Source organism: Canis lupus, chromosome 2 (genome assembly GCF_003254725.2).
Source record: "Canis lupus dingo isolate Sandy chromosome 2, ASM325472v2, whole genome shotgun sequence".
Lineage (NCBI taxonomy): Eukaryota > Metazoa > Chordata > Mammalia > Carnivora > Canidae > Canis > Canis lupus.
In genome coordinates this window covers 61,207,845-61,219,088 of record NC_064244.1, presented here as the reverse complement: position 1 = coordinate 61,219,088, position 11,244 = coordinate 61,207,845, and the positions used below count along the sequence as shown (strand labels likewise).

Below are 11,244 nucleotides of genomic sequence, written 5' to 3'. Positions count from 1 at the left end.
CCATTACTTGGCGTTTAGCATAACAGATGCTGCATGGGAATAGTCAACATATTTTCTGTGAATAGGTTCCCTGAAAAGTATAATGGCCAAGTGGCCAAATTAGAAGGTCAAACAAGACTAGAATATATGAAACCTTGGACAGAATAGATCATATTGAAAGAAAAAAAATCAGCCTTACACCAGTCAATTAAACAAAAGTCTAATTACTCTATTAGTCTATTAGCAAAAGTAGTTTTGCTTTTACTAATACAAAAAATAAGCTGGACTGGGATTCATATCTATTTAAGATGGGACCATGTGGGCTAGTTGTGCTCTTTCCCACCCCATAGAGAGGCATGAAAACATATGACTATCAACTGAGCAGACCCCAAAAAACCTCATTCTTCTCAATCCTCCCCATGCTGTAGTAGAAGAGTATGTTCAAAATTAATTAATACTATTTAAGCTGATCGACCAGCCACCACTGATGGTGCTTATTTGTTTGCTCTCCTTTGCTTATTCGCTACAAGATAACTTTGCCCCACATGTCATAAAAGAATTCTGTAATCAAATTTCATTTTTAATTGTCTGTAAAAATCTGAAATAAGAGACTCACTGGCATGTTTCAAAATTCTACAGAAAGCAGTGACAGTAAATGCAACAGTCATCTGAAATACAGAAAATAAAAAGAAATCATACTTCCTCTCACTCACTGATTTGTAAAAGAGGTAATGTATAAATTATAATTTTTGAATCAATGAGGAACTGCAATCATTTACCCATACTTTTAATTTGTGGCTATGTAGACAAGCCAGCTTTACTTAAAAGATTTTTAAAAGCATTCCCTTCATCTTAAAAGAAGTTTGGATGAGATGAATCTGTTAGTCCTCCCAGCTCCGGGATCCTATGTTTTATGACAGTAAATTCACTCAAACAGCTGTTGTTTTTTAAATAACTAATTAGCACTACCATAGCTGGCTACTAAAGTTAATTGGGGAAAAAAAACAGCAATGAATTATTTCAATGCATGTGATGATTTTTTATAATGTATTATCTATAAATTTTGATGCAATTGTTTTATTATAAAAATAATGACAATATTCATTAAGTGTTAAGTGTTTTTATTTGCCAGACACTTGGGTGGTGGTCTCAATCTTGACATCAATCTTTATTTAGGTAGATGCTATAACTTCCCCCATTTTATATGCCAGAATACTAAGGCTCAAAGTGTTGAATGATGTTCCCAAGGTTACAAAGATAAGAAATGATGGAGCTGGGATTCGAATCCAGATTGATCTTATGCCAAAACTTTTGCTCTTATTCATTACACCATGTAGTCTCCAGACTCCAGGATAAGGTTTTTTATTGAGACGAACCAATTTGAATCTGTCCCTTTGATTGATCAGTTCACTGGCAGACCAACTGGTCTCTATAACAAGACTCCAATCGAGTAATAGGAGCCAATTTTTCCCATCATTGTGCGTTTTGAATATTTTAATATGTATTTCTATTTCCCTGTAGTTATAATATAATGCTCATGTAAAAGGAATCAAAGATCTATAATTATTTTCAAATCTCAAACACAATCCATACTTTTAAGAGGAGGCTTATAAATATGCATCTGAGGCCTCCCACTCACTCCCCATACATTGCTTTATTACTCAACTGTTTGCATGGTTCCTTTGACAGAGTATGTCACTTTCATACCTAATAGCTAAATAGGATTGATATGATACCAAACAAATGCCTTTCTGTTCGGGAGAATTTATACTTGAGAAAACATGTTTCCCCTAGGAAGCTCCATTTATCCATCAGAATGAATCATGGGGATGGGTTACAAGGCAGCCCCCAAAGAGACAATTTGCTCTTCTGCTTTGATTGGTTGAACTTTTGGCTCTGAAAATATACCTACAAATGAAGCATGTAGATTATCTTCCCAAAGTCTTCTTCATTTTGTTCATTTCAGTGGCAGAAGAGTAAGGCAGTGTTTAGACCCAAAGTATTTTCCAAATGGAACATGCAAGTTGGATTTTAAACATTTACCAAGAAGGCATACTTTGAGTCCAGTCATATTATTTTAAACAGAAACACTGTTTGGCCAGAAATTACTTCGGGACAGAGCTGATTCCAACATTCACTGTGGCTACAAAAAGGATTCTATTTTGGCCAGCAAATACTTCCAAAAAAACATTTCTAGCCATCCATGGGAAAGGAGTGAGTGCCCCCTGGTGAAAATGTGGGAAACGTTTCCATATGTTATTTTTGGCTGGCAAGAAGGTGCAGATGTCTTCACAATAAAAATATACTTGCTATGAGTGCTCGTCTCCTTGAGAAGAGTTGGCACCATTTGGCGCGCTGGATCTACAGTGTGGCAAAGACGCGTAAAGGGGGGAGGAAAACCAAAACAATCACCAAGACACAGTTAAGAGGGCGAGCACTGATGTTATATAAGCAGGGATCATGGGTGACTCTTTGTTTTATTTTTTATACCTCTGTTGGATTGTCTCTTTCTGCGCCCTCCAAACCCATTCTCCACCCTTCTTCACCTTGCTTGATTGTAGGAGGTGGACTTTTAGGGACCATGTGAACACCTTTCCTTGCCCTCTGGCTTCTAATTGGATTCAATCAAGGGAAGGCACCAGCAGGGAATCTGAGGGTAGGAGGAGTAACATTGGAGTATTTATTTCCAGGACTTGCTCCTTTCCAGTACAGGTTGGAAGGTGATTATATCTCTCAATCTATAATCATAGATGTGTTGGACAGCTGTCTCCTCTACCTATAGCTCTCTAGGTCTAGTGAATTCTCCCATCCAAAGCCCCTTCAAAACTCCTTTCTGTTACCGGCCTAGGAGCTTCAACATTCTTTGTTGAGGTTCCTTAATCCTGCCCACACTTTTGTAAGAAGTTCATGCAGCAAACACACCCTCTGAGCCTCTGCAAGCGTGCCACCTCTCCCACATGTATTCTAACTCATGCAGTACTTTCAAAGATAAGCATCTATCCCTGTACAACTCTAAGTTGAGTAGTCCAAACTTCAATTCCACCAGCAGTGATCACTTGGACTGTAGTTCAAGCAGAGGAATGACAACATGGGACCCTGTGTTCAGGGTCTCACTTCACTGTCCTGTGCCCCTGGAAGGTAGTCAGCCCTCTGCCACCCTTGTAACTCAAGCCACTGGCTTCAATGGCACCTACATTCTGAACAGGAGAACGAAAGGCTCTGTTTCCATTCAGCCTTCACCTGTCTACTCAGGAGGGAAGGAGACCAAGTTGTTCCATCAGGAGGAATGTAAAAGATTAAGAAAACAGCAGACTGGTTCTGTGGGTCTAGAGTTGGCAGGACTGGGCTCTCCGCAGACTGCAAGAACAGAAGGGCAGCCTGCTGGGTCAGCTTCCAGGGCATCCCGCCTAGAGGTCTGCTCTTGGCAAGACAGTGCTGAAGTAGTGAGACCTTGCCAGTTACACCTGTCCTCCAAACATCCGGACTCCCCTCATGAATCTTTTATGAAACTGTCACCCAAGATTTCGCCTACATACTTTTTGAGGCCATGAATGGCTATGATGAGGGAGCAGCATGGATTTAGTCAACTCAACTCCCAGATCTGCTCCGATCTTAACCACGAGGTGAGCAGCAAATTCTACTTAAGTCTTCCAGGACTGATCTTCCTCGACTGTCAAATGGACATGATGATACTTATAACTTGATATACTTATCAGGTGGTCTTAAGGGTAAATGACATCATGTACATGAGGGCCACAATCCCATGCACAGAGTTGACACTCAATGACTGTGGTTTTATGTCTTTCCTTTAACTTTTGGAGGTATCGTAGGGTTCCACTGCTCCCCCGAAATTCAGTAATGAGATCAGCATGAAGAAAACTGCTGAGATCTCACACAGAGATTGAATTGTTCTGCATCAAGGAAGTTCCTCCTTGCTTCCTTTCACATCTGCTCAGGGTTGATACACTAGGGGTAATAAAATTAATGATAAGAGCTAATTATTGAAGACTCATTACACAACCAGCACTGTGCTAAGACTTCTTAAAATTTCATGTTTATCAAAGATATAAAGGCACACATTGGAAGAGCCAAGAGTTGTACAAGTTTATGCAAAACTCAACAACTCCCTATTTTTTGCCCCACTTGTCTTCCCCAGAGGCCACCATTTTCAACTCTCTGAAGACATTATCTAGGGATTTACCTTCACATCTCTAAACAACATACTCAGGATCACATCTTTATTTTTCAGTTTTTGACATTACCTATTTCCCTTCTCCTCTGGATGATGACAGCTGAGCCTTTATTCACTTCCCCCCCCCCATACCACACACTTCCCAGTACAACTTCCATTCCCCCAACTTCCCAATAGAACTATTTTGTAATTTTGCTAGATCAATATGCACTGTTGACATTACGACTATGCAAAGGCTGTTCACAGCTGAGTCATGAGCAAACTAATAATTATGTTTCTTTCCTGTACAAATTTTAGTTTCCCTACAGATAACTGTCTTGTTTCCTTATTTGTTTTTTTTTTCTGTGAACTTACCACTAATTCAACTCCAAACTCTCTGTCTTTTGTCTAAATCTCTTTTCAAAATATTTAGATGATTGATATTCTATCAATTTGCATTCTTGCAGGAATCTTTCGTGGCAGTCCTCTGATATGTTCCCACCAGAATTGGTTTCCTTTTAGGCCTGGTGCACAGCTATTATCCTGGGATCCCCCTTCCACATCCTCCTGTGCACTCCCTTTGCCTCTCTTGTGTGTTGGACTTCCACCTCTTTCCTGAATCCCATGTCTTCCTCCTTACTGGTTTATTCCCTCCTTTGCAGGGAGCACACCTTCCAGCAGCTTCCTGAGAAAGGAAATGTGGGAGATAAAATTGTTTAAACATTGCTTACCAAAAAACATCTGTATTCCACTCTCATACTTGGTTAGTAGATTGGCTATGTGTAAAATTCCAAGTAGGAACAAAGTTTCTTCAAATTCTAAAGGCATTTTTCCATTGTCTTCCAACATCCAGTATGACTGCTAAGAAGCTTGAAACCATTCTGATTCTTGATGTGTTCTCTCTCTCTCTCTCTCTTTCTCTGTCTCTCTCTCTCTCTTTCTCCCCTGGTGTTCTAAGACAGGCAGGTCTGGTGTAGGTCTATTTCCAAACCACTGTGCTGATAACTCAGTGGCTCTTATCTGAGAATTCACTCTTGACTTCTAAGAAATGTTCTTCAATTAAACAAACCCTCAATGTTCTCTTCCTGGAACCCCATTGTTCATATATATTTCCTGGACTGGTTCTGTAAATTTTTTTTACTCTCTATCATCTTTTCACTCTACCTTCCAGGAGATTTTCTTGGATTTTCCTCAGCATCATCTTCAAGCTCTCCTATTGATTTTCTCTTTCTGCTCTCATTTTTAATTATCAAGGGTTCCATTTTGTTTTCTAAATGCTCCTTTTTTAAAGCATCCTGTTCTTCATTTATGTATACAGTAATAAAAGGATGCTTTTCTTGGTTTCTTTTCCCTACATGGTTTCCATTTTTTTAACCAGATGGTTTTGTTAGCGTTGTTGCTCACTTTTATTGCTATCTTTCAATGTTTAAGTTTTCTCTTGTGTCTGGTAGTCCAGTTTTCTGCTGTATTAAAGAGTGAGGGGAGAAAAAACAGATTAGCTCTCAGCAAGACTAAGGTGATCTGGCTGGACTGCTTCCTTGCAAAACATCCACAAACCATGTCCATTTCCTTCAAAAGACTCCTTTCATCTCCTAGAAAGGAAAAAGGCCTGAATGTCATTTATGGAAGCTGAGGTAAGAGAGCGTTGAGGGTCTTAGCAACCAGAATACATTCATTCACTTAAACCCTGTTTTTTTCAGTAGGGTAACCCCATCTTCAGGTATGACAGACCCACCAATCCAGAGACCTTCTGCTTTAACCTCTCCAAAAAATAAACTTCAGGTCTTTTATTGAAATGAAAGAGGGACAGTGTTCTGGCTGGATGCCACTGGGAAGGGGATTTGAGGCTTGAACAGTTCTTATACAGGCTTTCAATCAATCTTTCTGGATTCTGATCCTCTGCCTCACCCCATCTTATGTTCCTGATCTCAAGCCTTCGGGTCTATGGTTTGAATCAAGTTAATTTTTAGCTTTCCACATTACAAGGTTGTGATTCTGTTTTTTCAGGCATGCTAAGTCATGGTAAGTGACTTACCACATTCTATTTCTCCATTAATGGCTTCCAAACATTTCTTGCCACTGTCTCCCCTCACATTCATTCATTCAAAACAAAACACTTTTTATATTATTTTAGTGGTATTAAGAAGAAAATGAAAATAGGTAAGTAAAATGTATGAATTCCAAATACCATCTTTACTCAGATGTCCCATTAAGCACTTTGCATATATTATTCACTTACTCCTCACAACCCTGTTTTAAGTAAGACACAATCATCATCCCCACTTAAAAGATATGCAAACCAAAGCTCAGATTAATTTACCCAAAGACACGGAACTGATAGGAGACATAACTGGGACTTAAAATCAGGTCTGTGTGACTCCAGATGTGCAACACACAGAAATAATGTAGACTTGGGATGCCTGGGTGGCTCAGTCCATTAAGTGTCTGCCTTCAACTCAGGTCATGATCCTATGGTCCTGGAATTGATCCCTACATTGGGCTCCTTGCTCAGCTGGGAGTCTGCTTCTCCCTCTACCTCTACCTCTGCCCCTACATCCTGCTTGTGCTCTCTCTCTCTCTCTCAAATAAACGAATAAAATCTTTAAGGAGAAAAAAGAAAGGAGATAGAAAGAAAAAGAAGGAAAGAGAAAGAAGAAAGAAGAAAGAAAGAAAGAAAGAAAGAAAGAAAGAAAGAAAGAAAGAAAGAAAGAAAGAAAGAAAAAAGTAGACTTAAGGAAAAAAATATATGGTTGTGACTCTTGACCTGAAAATCTAGTTTCCTCTGGTCAGCACATTATATGAGGACTTGACTGGATTGATTTAAAATGCATTGTACAAGTATTTATAGTATGATGTCTTGGACTTAGTTAAACAACTATTTGAAAGTTTGGATTATAATTGGCATCTTATTAGATTGTAATATTATGGCTAACATTCTACATAAAATGCTACAGAGGAAAGAAGACTGAAATTTGAGCTCTTTCAGTGAGCATTTTGATCAAAGGCAATAATTTCATCAGAAGTACTTCAGCTAGTAAAATAAGGCAGATCTAATATTCAAACTTTTTATAATTTGGGTATGTAAAATTAAATTTTCTCTAACAGTCCCTGACATCTTTGTTTTTCCTCAAGTGTTTGAGAAACTGAGAGAAGACTCTCTTTCAAAAAAAAAAAAAAAAAAAAAGACTCTCTTTCTTCTAAGATGAAGGATCTACTTTGCGTAACAGCCTGGCCTCTCTCTGCCCCTCTGTCACCAGCCCCAGAGGACGGAGAGGTGGGAAAAGAAGAGGTAGTTAATCCCTAGTTCCCACTCTTCCTATCTCCTTTGTGTATGCTGGCCACCTACTGGAAACATCTTTCTTCATTGCTCTAGCGGCTAGGACTGCCTGTGACTAAAGTGTACATGTGTGAATCAGTCAGGGTTCCACCAGACAGATATTTATTGCAAGGAATTGGCTTATGCAGTTGTGGGAGCTAACTAGAAGAGTCCAGCATTCATAGGGCAGGCTGGTCACCCTGGGAACTCTCAGGCAGGAGCTGATGCTGCAGTCCACAGGCTTCATAGCTTCTTCTTCAGGGAAACTTCAGTTCTGTTCTTAAGTCCTTTCAATTGATCAGATCAGACCCACCCAGATTACCTAGGTTAAACTCCTTTTTATAAAGTCCACTGATTGTAAATGTTGATCACATCTGCAAAACACCTTCACAGCAACACCTAGATTAGTGTTTGACTGAATAACTGTGTACTACAGTCTACCTGGGCGGATACTAAAACTGACCATCACTGTGTTATAAACTCACTGTTCACACAGACGTAAGTCACGTTCTCAAATACCAGCTTTCCTTGGCATATAGTAGTCATTCAAGAAGTATTTATTTGAATAAATGGATGAGTGATGTTCTCCAACTGCTTATCCTTCTCAATGTGTTTGGAATTCAGGATGCAAGAAAAGACAGAGTCCATTGTAATTCCTCAAACTCAGCTTGGCTTTTCCCCACTTCCAAAGCTGAATCCAGTGAGTTCAAGGACAGATGGATGCCTAGAGAGGTGGTCAACAAATAGAGAAGTATCCTATGTGACAAAGAAGCATCCCAAGTGGGGCTTCTTGCAGCACAAAGAAATGTGAGAATAAAAGAAGCTTCTACCCCATGAAGTCCTTGAACAAAGTCAGCAAGTTGCCCTTGGAGAAAGGAACCTGAGAGCAATCAAATGTTGTTCATGCTCCCAAATAGGTTGCAGAAATAGCTCATGAAGATAAAAGCGGGAAATGCTGGGCTTCTAGAAGTGAAAGGCAACACAGCAGCCTGGATCAATGACTCAGGCTAGATGGGACCATCTCAGCAGAAGCCAATACTTGAGCTTTGAGGGTCCACGACTCAATATCCTTCTCTACAAGAGCTGTAACATGAGTAGGGGCCCAACAAACCAGACAGCTCCACGAGAAATGTTTAGGGAGAGGCAGAACCAACCCTGGATTGATGGAAATTCTGTGCCATCAGCTCCCACCACCACCACCAACCTTCCTTCTCAGAATAGAAGTTCAAGAAGCAGAAAAGTTTGATTATGAAAAAAAAAAAAACAACCTTACATTTCCCATGCATCAGAGTTGAGGACTAATATTCATGCCTGGCTACACACAAAGACTGGTGGTATGAACCACAAGTACTTTAGTCTGAAAGCCCTTTTCCTTCCTGCCTGCCTGCCTTCCGATTGATTGATTGATTGATTGATTGATTGAAAGATAGAGACTTTGGAATGTTTCACAGATTACACCTAAGCTGAAAGAGTGGCCCAAGGTATCTAGAATCTTCCCAGGGACTGAAGAGACAAAAATGCTTATTATTAGAAGGGGAAAAAAATTGTGAGTGGTTGTGTCTTTTAACACTACAGAGTGTTACAGAGAAACATGTGGGTCCTTTGCTTTAACCAGAAGAGGATGGAAGGTTTCAGGGAGGTTTTTAAATTTTTAGCTGCATCCAAAATACATTTTGAAAATGAAGTTTAAATTTGCATATGAGAGTAGCCGACAATTTAGATGTTCTTTCACATTGACTCGATTAGAAAAGAAGCTTTATAAAATAAAATGTGCTCCTACAACACCAAGTATTGGCAAAGAGGTAAAGAAAACTCAACTCCCATGCAAGCTGGTGGGAATAGAAATTGGGCAACTTAAAAAAAGTTTTTGAAGACATCTACCAACCTATGACTCAGCAACAAGAGAAATGTATAACATAGTCACCAGATGTTGTGATCAATTTTGGAGCATGGCCACAATATTCAGCAGCTTCTCCTAAAGGTGGTGTCTATGTCCCAACCTCTTGAATTCGGAATGGCCATGCAGTAGACATGACGGTATGCCAGTTCCATAGCTCCAAACTCAAAACGTCATGCAGCTGTTCCTTTCACCCTCTTGGGACATCACTCTGAGATTGTCACTTGAAAAAGCTGGCCCAGCCTGCTCAAGGTGGAGAATCATATGAAGGAGATGCAAGATGCCTCAGCTGGTAGCCAACAACAGCTGCCACATGAGAGGGAAGCTGTCTTGAACCTTCTAGTGCAACTGAATACAGTAGCAGGGTGAGCCCAGAACGAACCTGCAGAGGAACTGCCAAGCCAACCCACAAAATCATATGAAATAACACATCATTGTTGGTTTGTTGTTGTGGCTTTGTACATAGCAACACATAGTAACTAGAATGGTAATAGCAGCCTGTTCTAGAATGTTTATATCATCCCTCTTCATAATAGTCCAAAACTGGAAAGTACTCAAATGGCCATCACCAATGAATAGGTAAATAATTTACAGTAGACTTACACAATAGAATATTATTCAGTAATGACAATGAACAATCTACAAGGACACATAAGAATTTGGATGCATCTCCTAGAGTTGAATGAAAAAGGACAGAAACAAAGGGAACATACACTGATGCTTTTCTATAAAGTACAAAAATAGGTCCAAGTATTCAATGCTGTTAGAAACCAGAATAGTGGCTTCTTTTGGGTGACCAGAAGGAAACACAAATGGAAGTTTAGGGTGCAAGAAATGTTCAGTTTTTCAATGTGGGTAGCAGAGGCATGGGCATGTTCAATCTATAAAAGCTCAACAAACTGTATGGTCAAAGGGCATACACCTCCAGTTATAAGATGAATAAGGTTTGAGATCTAATACTCAGTATGATGACTATGGTTAATAATACTGTATTACATACTTGAAAGTTGCTTAGAAAATAAATCTTAAATGTGTTTTTTTTTAAAGATTTTATTTATTTATTCATGGGAAACAGAAAGAGAGAGAGAGGCAGAGACACAGGGAGAGGGAGAAGCGGGCTCCATTCAGGGAGCCTGACATGGGACTTGATCTGGGGTCTCCAGGGTCACGCCCTGGGCTGAAGGCAGAGCTAAACTGCTAAGCCACCCGGGCTGCCCTGAAAATAAATCTTAAATGTTATTACAACAGAAAATAAATGTGTAATTATATGAGGTAAAAGACCTGTTAACTAACCTTATAATGGCAATCAATTTGTAATATCCATGTGTATCAAAGGATCACCCTCACCTTAGATTTACACATTATAAATAATAGTGAAAGGGAATATAAGGGAAGGGGGAAGAAATGTGTGGGAAATATCAGAAAGGGAGACAGAACGTAAAGACTGCTAACTCTGGGAAACGAACTAGGGGTGTTGGAAGGGGAGGAGGGCGGGGGGTGGGAGTGAATGGGTGACGGGCACTGGGGGTTATTCTGTATGTTAGTAAATTGAACACCAATAAAAAAATGTCAAAAAAAAAATAAATGTAGCCTATTTTAAACAAAACACTAAAAAAAAAAAAGATTTACACATTATATCTATTATATCTCAATAAAGCTGGAAAAATAAAATTAAATAAGTTCAACAGGTTATAGACATGTCTCAGGTACACTTCTCCATTCACATGTAATACTTTAATATAAGATTTAAAATGCATATTTTATGGAGTGTCTACAATATTGGAGTGGTTGAAAGTGGGACCCACCTTTTGTGTCAATGCATGGTTATACAGGAATTCAGATTCTTCAAAAATGAAATCACCAGGTGAAGCTTCAAATTGT

The 11,244-nt window shown here is 39.4% G+C and overlaps 1 long non-coding RNA gene across 1 annotated transcript; it reads right to left on the bottom strand.

Moving 5' to 3' along the window:
• Positions 1–2,422: 2,422 nt before the first annotated feature.
• Positions 2,423–9,839, bottom strand: LOC112660510 (uncharacterized). Its single transcript, XR_003136988.1, has 3 exons — positions 9,391–9,839; positions 4,882–5,613; positions 2,423–3,945 (listed from the first exon to the last, which is right to left on the bottom strand). It is a non-coding gene; the product is annotated as an uncharacterized LOC112660510 (long non-coding RNA).
• Between the last annotated feature and the right edge of the window lie 1,405 nt (positions 9,840–11,244).